Raw genomic sequence first — 11,822 nt, forward strand, 5'->3', positions numbered from 1 at the left:
TGTGGGTCTGCTTTCTAGAGTGTTGAGGAGAGGGTCCTATTTCCTTCATTATAATGGAATTTCTTTGAGGTAAGGACTTTGTATCTCCTATTAAACTGCAGTCTCATTGAAGATAAAAATCTTGTCTTTCTTCTTATAAATCTCTTGCCCTCTCCTCCACCCATTTCTAAAAATTAAAGATAAAATAAATACATTTATGAATGAACATATGTTGTCTTAGGGGCCAAGGGTGTTTAGAGATGTAATAACATATAGTCCCTGCCTTCAAGGAACTTGCAGTCTAGTCATTTAAAGTAAGAGAAAAGATAAATAGGATTTAGTTGTGAAATCCTCAATTTATATTCTAATGTTCAGGTTAAACTTGCTGAGGAGCACTAATGTCATAGTGAACTTCTTTTCTTTTCTTTTTAATTTTAAAGCAACGTAATCAAGGTTTACCCAGGACTTTTGTTTTGTGTAGGTTTGTTTTAAACATACACCATGATATTGTCCATGGACTGTGGGAAGTTAGTTTTGCTGGGAGGTCTCTTCTATAAGTCTGACAGCCACCTACTCAGGCCTAACTCCACTGAAATAATACTAAATGATAAGCTTTAATGACTTTAAGTGTCCAAGAGGAGTGCAATTTTTTAAAAAAGATAATATACTTTTTCAATATTAGAAATAGAGGTAACCTAGAATATAGAGAGACTAATGATTCCATGTTATTATAGGTGGCATTTATAGGTCTGCCATCATTGGATAGTAGAATGTTACATTCATAATTGTAATGAAGAATAATCAAGTGAACTAAAGGGAGATTTTTGGAACTCCAAATCATCTACCTTCCTAATTCAGGAGGCATTTTTCTCCATTGTCATGAAGATTCATAAGATCATAATGTTTAGAGTTGAAAGTGATCTTGACAACTTAGTCCAACCTCATTTCACAAATGAGGAAATTGAGACCTAGAGAAATTGTGACTCTTCTACTTAAACAATAGGGGTCTTAGCTAAAATTTGAGTTCTTGTTTCTAATATTCTTTCTGCTGTGCCATATCACTAAGGTGCTAGGTGCAGTGGGAGACAATGAACCCAAGAGCCTTTGACCTATAATGTGGAAAGAATGCCAGAATGAGGGAACAGTCTGCTTTTCTGAGAGTCATCAGTGATCTCCATCAAATCATTTCTCATTACTTTGAAGCTCCCAATGCTGTTAACTACCGTCTCCTATTGGATACTCTTTTCTTCCTTGACTTTAGAAACATCATGGTCTTCTGATTCTCTTCCTTGTTTTCTGCTGCTTCTTTGAATTCTTTGATAGCTTTTCATTTTTTTTTTTGTATTGTTGTCTTTCTCTCTTCCCCTTCCCCATCACCAAGTTTCTATCCTTGGCCCTCAGCTTTTCTTTCTGTATTCTTTATCTTGGAAAACTCATTCACTCTCATAGTTTCTTCTACTGTACCCAGTCCAAACTTTTCTTCTGAGCTCCAGAATCACATCTCTATCCCTATCAGTCCCACAAACTCAGCATGTGCAAAACTGAGTTCACTTTTCTTTCTGTCTAAACCCGCACCTCCTTCCGATGTCTGTTTCTGGCAATGCTAGCCCCATTCGTTCTATCCCCCTGTGTTAGAAACCTTGGTGTTATCCTGGGCAATTTGTACTCTACCTATCTTATCTAGTCAGTTATACCATTTCCTGTAAATTCTCTTTCCATAGTATCACTCCCATTCATCTGTTTTTCTCTATTTCCACTGCTACTGCCTCAGTGCATATTCTCATTACCACCTGCCTGAACTGTTATAGTAACAGGTCTTCTCCCCTCCACCATGTACCCCCTCCAAATCAGATTTCACACAAATTTTATGATCAGCGCCAAGTTTTAACCAATCAGTTTCCCATTATTTCAGTGAAAAGAGCAAAGTACTTGCATTGAGGAGAAATTTGACACTTCTGGGCTGTAGCCATTGCTTCTCTCCCATAGCCTCAGTTTCCTCTTCTTTCAAATAAAGATAATAATGTTTCACAGGGTTGTAAATATTTTTTTTCCATAGAAACAATAATTTTATTTATTTTTTTTTATGTGTGCAGAACCGAACAGTTCTCTTGTTGCTCAGGGAGAATAGGATTTAGAAGGTATAAATAACCCGGGAATAAGAACAAAAAATGCAATCAGTTTACATTCATTTCCTAGTGTTCTTTCTTTGGGTGTAGCTGCTTCTGTCCATCCTTGATCAATTGAAACTAAGTTAGATCTTCTCTTTGTCAAAGAAATCCACTTCCATCAGAATACATCCTCATACAGTATCGTTGTTGAGGTATATAATGATCTCCTGGTTCTGCTCATTTCACTCAGCATCAGTTCATGTAAGTCTTGCCAATCCTCTCTGTATTCGTCCTGCTGGTCATTTCTTACAGAAGAATAATATTCCATAACATTCATATAGAGGGTTGTAAATATTAAAGCACTATATAAATATTAGCCATATAAACCCTGCTTATGTATTTCACTACTCTCTAGCTTATTAACTTATCTCAACTAAAGAACACCATTGTTTATAGATGATGGACAGAAGATGACAAAGAAAGACACCACATTTGGTTCTGTCCTTATGGGATTTATTACCATCATATAAAATATTAAATAAGTAAATTAGAGAAATACCCCCGAAGTGCCATTTGAGATCAAAGATGGAAGGTTAGTATTGACTAGGAAGATTTGTAAAGGCTTCATAGAGTAGGTACTGTTTTCATTGAGTTTTGAAGGGTGGATAGAAATTTTAAAAAGAAAACAAAGCAATTTAGTAGCTATTTATTAAGCGCCTACTATGTGCCAGATACTGAGCCAAGTGCAGGGGATACAAAGAGGTTAAAAGATAGTTTGTTCCTCCTCACAAAGAGATTACAATCTAATGATTAGGATAAAGATAGAGAAAATACTTTTGACTTCATTGGTATAGGAACTCCCAGAAAAGAAACTGCCTCCAATAGTGTTGGTCAATACCTTTTCCTAAGGAGTTGTCCCCCATTCCCAGTTTTATTTATGTATAATTGTTTAATTGCTGCTTCCCCACTAGGCTGTTAAGCTCCTTTAAAGCAGGGACTGTATTTTGCCTTTTTTATATCATTAGTGCTTAACCCAGTGCCTGGTAGTTGACTGACCAAAAAAAAAAGTCCAGAACACTAGTAAGTCATGTGATTTGACCAATATCATGATCATTATATGCCAGAGGCAGGATTTGAACCCACATATTCTGGGCTTTGAATGTATGCATCTAGATTTACATTTTATATTTATACACACATAATCATATGCACATATGCACAGAAAATAGTGTGGACATGGAAACTTGGTAGGACCAAAAACATTATGCAGAATCCTTAGGACTTATAAAATTCTTTGTCAGAAGAGATTGTAGGATAATAATAATACCTAGATTTATATAGTGATTTATGGTTTGCAAAGAATTTTGCAACTATTATCTCATTTGACGCTTACACTAACCTTGGGATAATAGCACTTATATCCTTGCCATTTTGCAAATGAGGAAACTGAGGTAGACAGAGGTGAAGCTGCTTGTCCAGGATTATGCAGCTAATGAGTGTCTGAGTCTATATTTGAATTCAGGTCTCCCTGACTCCAAATACTGCTCTCTCTTCTCTATATTATGTGGTTTCCAAGATTATGGATTTAAAATTGGATAGGGCCTTATGATTTCACCAAGTCTGTTCTTCTCATTTTACAGATGAGGAAATTGAGGCCCCAAAATGAAGAAGCACATTTTTTCCAGGGCTCTTTTCTTTAATTGGCATTATATTGAATGCCATGAAGCCAGAAAGTCAGACACAAATCATAGAGGCAGGGAGAAATCTGGGGGCATCAGGGTAGTGGTGAAGGGAGTGGAGAGTGGAGAGTGGAGAGGAATTCTCTAGGAATCTAGGATTAGCAAGGTTAAATGTGTTCAATCAGACAGACTCTTTTGGATGCACTCCAAACAGCAAATATTTTGTCAACATATATGTGGTTAAAATGTGTGTGTGTGTAAAATGTCAGAGGCTGGGAGGAGAAGGTCAGACTGTAATTCTCAGGACAGTGGAATAACATCCAGGGTCCCAGAATGGCCTCCCAAAGGGGAGCCCTGCTTTGAATTGTTTCCTCAATCTCTCAGTCAATAAAATTTTTTCCAGTTCCCCGATGCCCTTTTGGCTAATTCTGACAGAAATTTCTTCCATTTCCCAACAATTTATTTCTTTTTCATCAGGCTAAGTGCTCTAGACTTTCACCGAGCCCAGAAATTAGTAATTCTTCCTAAGATCCCTCCCATTGACCTTTACTGCTTTTTGCACCACCCTGTCGCTTTCCTCCCCTCCCTTCTTCCCTCCAGTCTTCCTTCCTCCTGTTTCCCTCTGTCCATCCTGCCTTCATTTTTATTTTCCTTTCTCTACTGGTTCTTTCCGGTCCCATTAAGAAAAAAAAAACCCAACCCTGTTCTTCCCTCCCACTTATTAACCATGTCTCCCTACTTTTAATCTCATTCTCATTTTTTCCACTACCTCCTTCTCCTGATTTCTTTTCCCCGTTTATCTTCCTTTCCCCTCCCCCATCCCACCTTCTTCTCTTTCTCTCTCTCTACTATTTGGCTATTTCTCATGGTCCTCACTTGTTTTTTTTTCCTTCTTTCTCTCCCTGTCTCGCCTTCCTTGCTCTCTATATAGTATCACCCTTACTTTTCTCCCCAATCTCTTTCTTCATTTACTTCTCTCTTTTCTTATGCTCAACTCATCTCTCTCTCTGTACTGTATCCATTCACTTTCTGAATCTTCCCAGCACTCCCTCAGCCTCTTTCTCTCACTGTCTGGTTTTGTCTTTGTCTTAGTTCTGCTGTCTGTGTCTCTGTCTTGCAATCGCTCAGTTCTCATTCTTTTTTTATGTCTGCCTCTCTGTGTCTGCCTATTGTTCTGTCTGTCTTCTCATTCCTGCTGTCGTTTCTTTGTCTCCCAGCCTCTATTCTCTTCTTCCTCCTCTGCTTTTGTCCTTTGTCCTCTCCCCTCTCCCCTCTTTCTCCCCCAATCTCTCTTTCTTTCTCTCCCTCCCCCTCTCTCTTTCTCCCTCTCCCTCTTGATCTCTCTCTCATTATGTTTCTATCTCTGTTTCCATCCCTCCCTTTTCTTCCCCTCCCCTTCTTACCTTTCTGTCTCTTTTCTGATTTCAGCCCTTGGCTGCCACCTGCCTCCCTTGCTTCATTCACCTCCCTTCCCTTCCCCATGTAACCCAGAGTGAAATTTAATTTTTCTGCTGAACCATCCACACCACCTGACCCCCCCACCCCCCTCCCCATCTCTGCCTGTCATACCTGTTATAGCCAAACCTGCTGCTCACTACACCATTGTCCTTCCCATAAAACATTCCCAGAATCCCCTGCCAGGACACATTTGCATATAGTTGTCAGTTTGGTCTTGGCTCATGGTGCCTTGGGGTTGGCAGGGCAGAGGGAGTTTGAAGTCCGAAAGAAACAGATCAGCTGCAAGAATTTGCTCTTCCTGGCCCTTTCACTGATGGATCTCAAAGCATTTATGAGGCTAAGTGGCCCCAGACTGACAGGTAATCTAAGACTACAGAAGGAACATGACCTGTCCTGCTCTCGTGCTACATTGGCTCCCAGACAGTGAATGGCAGGACTTGCTAAGGACCATAACAGAGACTCTCAGCCTTTTTTCTTTTTCTTTTTGCATAAATCATGTTACAGAATCTGTTATAGATGGGAAGTAACTCTTCCCTTCTCATTTTTTTACACTTCTCTTTTCTCACAGCCCTGGCACAGGACTTTCTATATAGTGCACACTTGATAGATTGGCTGAACATGGAAGAAATCTAGGAGCCTAGACAAGTTTGGTTAACAGAGACAAGCCACAGTAATCTCTATAGACATTTTTTTAACTCCCCAAGGTTAAAGAAAAGTCAGCTGGGAACTCCTAGTAGTTGAAGCTCTCTCTCTCTCTCTCTCTCTCTCTCTCTCTCTCTCTCTCTCTCTCTCTCTCTCTCTCTGTGTGTGTGTATGGGAAAGGGTCTACTGGGACATAGCAACCAATTAGTGAATGCCTTCCATTTTTTCACCCTCTTTTGTGAGTTCCACCCTTAGCACTCCCAATGACTAACCAACCAGCAGCCCACAGTGGCATTCTGCCCAGGTGGACAGAAGCTATTCCAAATTTTGACCAGTTATAAAATCCCATCTGGCCTTTGGAAAGACACCCTCCCCCCCTACAGCTGCCCATCCCTCCCCTGTCTCAGAGATGGCCTCTGAGGTTATTGGGACTGAGTGAAAGGGAAATGAATGGGATCAGGAGGGCAAAGGACAGTATGAAAGTATTGACCTGAGCTGTCAGGCTATCTGGTTCCAAATGCAGGCTTTCAAGGCAGATTCTTTCATAGAATCTTCTGTCTCCTAGCTGGAATTTTGTTGATTCTGCCTCATAACAGATTTTGAATGTGTCGCCTTCTCTTGAAATTCTTTCATCTATCACTCTAGTTCCGGAGTTATTGCAAAATCCCTTTAAATAGACTTTAAGCTCCAGAATCTCCCACCCTTCAATTTATTACCCACAAAACTGCTAAAAAAAGTTGGTCTTCTTAAGCTCAAGTTTGACTATGTCTCTCTTCAAGAACCATCAATGGTTCCTGGTTACTTCTGGGATAAAATACAAATTCTCAACTTGGCATTTAAAGTCTTTCATAATCTGAGCCTAAGCAATCTTTATAGGGGGATTTAATCGGTTTATTCTTTTATCCAACAAATTATTTCAGTCAAATCTTCTTGCTGTTCCTTAGACCTATACATTCAACCTCATGTCTCCATGAGTTTTATAAACTGTCCTCCTATCCTTGAAGTAAATTCCTTCTAACTCTTAGAATTTCTTATCCCTTTCAAGACCAAGCTCATGGAAAAGCTTTTCAGATTCCTCTAGCTGCTAAGCCTCTTCTGATCCTTAAATTTATGCGTCTGTTTGTACAGAAATTGTATTTCTCAAACTAGAAGGGATCCTTCTAGCTAGTCTTCATCTTCATCAAGAAACTCAGACCTTAGGAATCCAAATGATTTGCCCAAGATAGTAAGCATCTGAGGTGGATTTCAAACATGGATCCTCTTATTCTAGAGCTAGTGCTCCTCCTCCCACTATGTAAGCTCCTTGAGGACAAGAACTATCTTTTTCTGCCTTTATGTTTCTATTTCCTAGAACAGTGTCTTGAACAAAGTAGAGGATTTAAACGTTTGTTGAATTGTGGACTTGAATTTCAGAATTAAATTTTACAAATTGGAAAGCTGAGGGCTGGAGAAGTAAAAAGATCAATCAATAAATTTTTTAAAAAGCATCTACTATATGCCAGACACTGTTAAATGCTGGAAATACAAAAAGAAACAAAATAATCACTGCCCTCAAGGAGCTTGCAATATACTGGGAAAGGCAGTGAGTGTGGAAGTAAATATTTACAAAGCAAGCAGGATAAATAGGGAATAATTAACAGAGGCAAGGCACTGGAATTGAAAGGGGCTGGGGAAGGTTCAGTGAATTAAAAGCAGAATGAAGATTTGAATAGAAGTCTCCTTCTGGACATACTTTGTCTACTTCCCTTGCTTTTCATTGTTGTTATTCATCATTACACTCATGTCTGACTTTTTTGTGACCCCCACTTGGGGTTTTCTTGGCAAAGATACTAAAGTGGTTTGCCACTTCCTTCTTCATTCAATTTACAGATGAGGAAATTGAGGCAAACAGGATTAAGTGACTTGCCCAAGGCACCAAGTTAGGTAGTATCTGAGGTCAGATTTGACCTCAAAAACATAAATCTTCCTGACTCCAGGTCCAGTACTCTATCTACTGTGCTTCCTTTACATAGGACAGTCTGAATGGCTAGAACGTACTTTCTCTTTACTATAGTCTTTTAGAATCCTTAAGTTTCTTCAAGACTCATTTCAGGTATCACCTCCTAGAGGAAACCATTCCTTCCTCAAATTGTCATGTATTTGTTTCTATATATATTGCCATATTCTTCCCCTAGCCCAGTAGATTATAAACAGGAACAAGAATTCTTATCCTTTTGTATTAGAAGTAAGGGAAGATCATTTATTAAATTCTTACTGTGGGCCAGCTACTGTGCTAAGCTCTCAACACAGTCCTATTGAGTAGGAGGCCATGGAGCTTATGGGAGGGCCTAGAAGCCTAGCAAAGAAGAGGTGGGTCTTGATCTGTGAAGTTATAGCAGTCTCATAGAGCATGAGACTAGGTGTGATAGCATAAGGGATCTAAAGCTGAAGGAGCCCTTCAGTGATCATCCCTCTCCATTTGACAGAACAACTCTAAAAAAGGGTGATCTTCTAGTGTCCCTTATTCCCATTTTCCCCCTGGATGAGCTAGAGACTAGAATATAAACTAATCCATCATCCAGCATGTATTAAGCTCCTACTATGTGCTAGGCTTTGTGCCCAGCACTTGGACCACAAAGACAAATGAAACATACCCTACTCTCCAGGAGTTTCCACTCTAACAGATGGGCAGGCTGAGCATTGGAGCTGCCAGCCTGATAGAGGAGAGAAGGTACATCTCCAGGGCAGAGACTTCTCAATACCAAGGTTCTATTTGGTTGTAGCTTTTCCTTGATTTGGACTCAGTTTGTCTCCCCTGCTCTTCCCCTCTGCCTCCTGCTCCCCTAATTCTCTCCTCTCAAACCCCACTTCCCCTCTCTCAGCATGAACACAGTCTGCCATCCTACTCCACTCCCATCCATTTCTTCATCTCTCCCCCTCGTCTCTGGATTCCTTCCATCCCTACTTTTCTTGATCTCTCTCTCATTTCTCTAGCTCTGTCTTTCCTCAGGCTGATGCCTCCCCATCCCACCTCCTCTGTTTCTCCTCCTTCTTCCCCCTTCTTCCTAAGCTTCCTCTCCCTCTCTATTAAAAGTGTAAATCTCTCTTTCTTCTTTTCTTTCCACTCCACTGGCCCAGCCCGGAGAATTGAAACCCTCTTTTCTCTATAAGAGAATCCAACATGAGGGGGCCTCTCTGGCTGTTTTATTTTTCATAGATCGGAAAGGAATGGCTTGGAGGGGGTGGTGGGAGGGGGAGGAGGGGAGGAGATGTGAGAGAGGAAAGGGGGGGAGGGAGCATCAGCGGTTGAAGAAGAGTAGAGCGTGGAGAGATTTAGTTCCATCTGAAAGCTGTCGGCGCGAATCAAAGGCTTCCCTTTGAACGGGTCGGTGTAATCGGGAGCAGAGAATGCAGGGAATGAAGCTTGGGCCCAGGGGGTTCATTACGGTCCCGTTTGATAAATCCAGGGAGACAGGGTTCTGGCCTACCCCCCTCCTCACCCCAGCTCCTTTTTCTCCTTTGCCCTTGCTAGCTTCCAGGGAGAACTGGATCCACTGGGTCTGGGACTGGGAAGGTGGGGGAGTGTGTCAACTCCGTAGGAAGGATCAGTGTTGGGACTGAAGCACAGGGCTCCAGGCAGAGGGACACAGGTTTGTGCCAGTGTACTCAGGAGATAGCATTCCAACAGTCAGGGGACGAGGAAGGTTAATGAACGTGTGTGTGTGTGTGTGTGTGTGTGTGTGTGTAAGCAAAGGTGTGCCCACATGGATGCACACATGTTCAGAAATATGTTTACATGTGCAGGCCATGATGCAGACAAAATTCACAAATTCTTTCCTTGCATTCTCCTCTATGGTTTGGAAAGGATAACGAAGAGGAAGGGTGGAGTATATATATATATATATAAAAAGATGAGGCTTGTTTTGGTCCTAGGGACAGAACTAGGGCAAATTTGGGTTCATTGGAGGAAAAAATGTGCTAATGATTGGAGCTATTCAAAAGTAGAATGAGCTCTCTAGGTAGCTCCTATACTTGAGGTCTTAAAGTAGAGACTAGGGATAATGTTAAAGTAACCGTTGTTCAGGTATGATCATACAGTATCATTTAAGCCGTTTAGTGGCTTAGTGTCTAGAGTATTGGAACTGGAGTCAGAAAGACCTGAATCCAAATCTTAGACACTTACTAGTTGTATGATTTAGGCAAGTCACTTACTTTTGTCTCCGTGTCCTCCACTGTGAAATGGGGATAATAATAATGCCCTCCTAGGTTTTAATGTGAGAAAAAATTGAGATAACATTTACAAATAAACCTTGAAGTCATATATAAATGCTAGTTATAATGGTGGGAAGGAGGAGAAGAGAAAGGAGGAGGAGAACAGGAAGCAGAGGACTAAATTTGAAGTCAAAGGATCTAAGTTTAAATATTGACTCTACACCCTATTACCTTTGTGACATGGGGCAAGTACCTCAGTTCATCTCTTAAATCCAGATCTAAATCTATGATCCTGTGGCATAATGTTTCTTACAAATATGAGATTATGTTGTTCTTTGTAATAACTTGGTTAGAATCATTAACATCAAGGAGTAGTTGAATTACAGTAGAGTACTGATCCTGTAGTCGGGAACATCTGAGTTCAAAGCTAACTTTAGATAGTTACTAGCTGTGTGACCCCAGCCTACTCATTTGATCCTATTTGCCTGAGTTTCTTCATCTGTAAAATGAACTGGAGAGGGAAATAGCAAAACCATTCCAGTATCTTTGCCAAGAAAACCCCAAAGGGGATCACGAAAAGTTGGATGCAACAGAACAACAAAATAAACATCAGGATTGTGGCAATGCAGAAAAGTAAAGGAGAGTCTGCAAACTAGGAGAACTAAGAGAAGGATCAGTCCTAGAAGGGAGAAGAAAGAAGAAAGTGAGCATATTGTCAGGAAAAGGCAGTATTTGTACTAGATTTCTTTTGCAAAAAGGACCTATCCCTGACTTCACCACTTAATATCTGTGTGATCCTAAACAAGAACTTTTGCCTCAAACCCTAATTTTCTCATCTATAAATGGATGTGCTTACAGAATTGCTATATTGTCTGAAAGGCATTTTGTGCTATAGAAATGTGTACTAGTCTATTCTTCCAGACTGAAATGGCTGTTTGGTCTAGGTAAATAGTGAGAGATTGGGTTTAAGTTAAGGGGTGAAGTGTGGGGGGATCATTTCAGTCATATTTCATTCTTCATGACCCTATTAGTGTGGTTTGCCATTTCCTTCTCCAGTTCATTTTACAGATGAAGAAACTGAGGCAAATAAGATTACAGGACTTGCCTGGGTCCAAGTGTCCATTTGTAAGTGTCCAAGGCTGGATTTGAATTCAGCAGGAATCTAGGCCCACATTATTCACTGTGCCACCTAACTACCTGAGATGGAAGCTAGGAATGAGTTAAGAATAGGGTGTAAGGGACCTTCCTCATTGCTCTCTACACTTGAAATTTTCTAAACAGTATCTCATTCCTAATCACTCCCCAGAAGTCATTCTTACTTCATTCTAAATCTGGGTCTGAATGCATCCCTAGAACCAACAAGACCTTGGTTTGTTCACCTCAGCAGTTCCATTTTAAGGGAGGAAATATGACATATTCCTCCAGTACGTGGTCAGGAATGCAAAGGCAGAATTTCAGAATTGAGCTGTAGATATCAGGGCTAGGAAAAAGTCTATTTATCACACATCTTTATCTGCAATGAGCTTACCTATGAACAGACATATTCCCTTGCATCCAGTTGCATGGAGCTGTACCTTGTTTCCATCTTGGTCTGAACCATCCCTTTCTGTGTTTCTTTCTCTCCGTGGGTCTGCATTCCTCCTGGGTCATGGTCTCAGTATCTATGATGTTTTGTTTTGTTATGTTTCCCCTCCAGATCCCTTCCTTTCTCCCTCCCTCTCCGTCTCTGCTTCTCTATTCCTCGTTTTTTCCCTTTGCTTCTGTG

This window comes from Sarcophilus harrisii, chromosome 4 (assembly GCF_902635505.1).
Source record: "Sarcophilus harrisii chromosome 4, mSarHar1.11, whole genome shotgun sequence".
Classification (NCBI taxonomy): domain Eukaryota; kingdom Metazoa; phylum Chordata; class Mammalia; order Dasyuromorphia; family Dasyuridae; genus Sarcophilus; species Sarcophilus harrisii.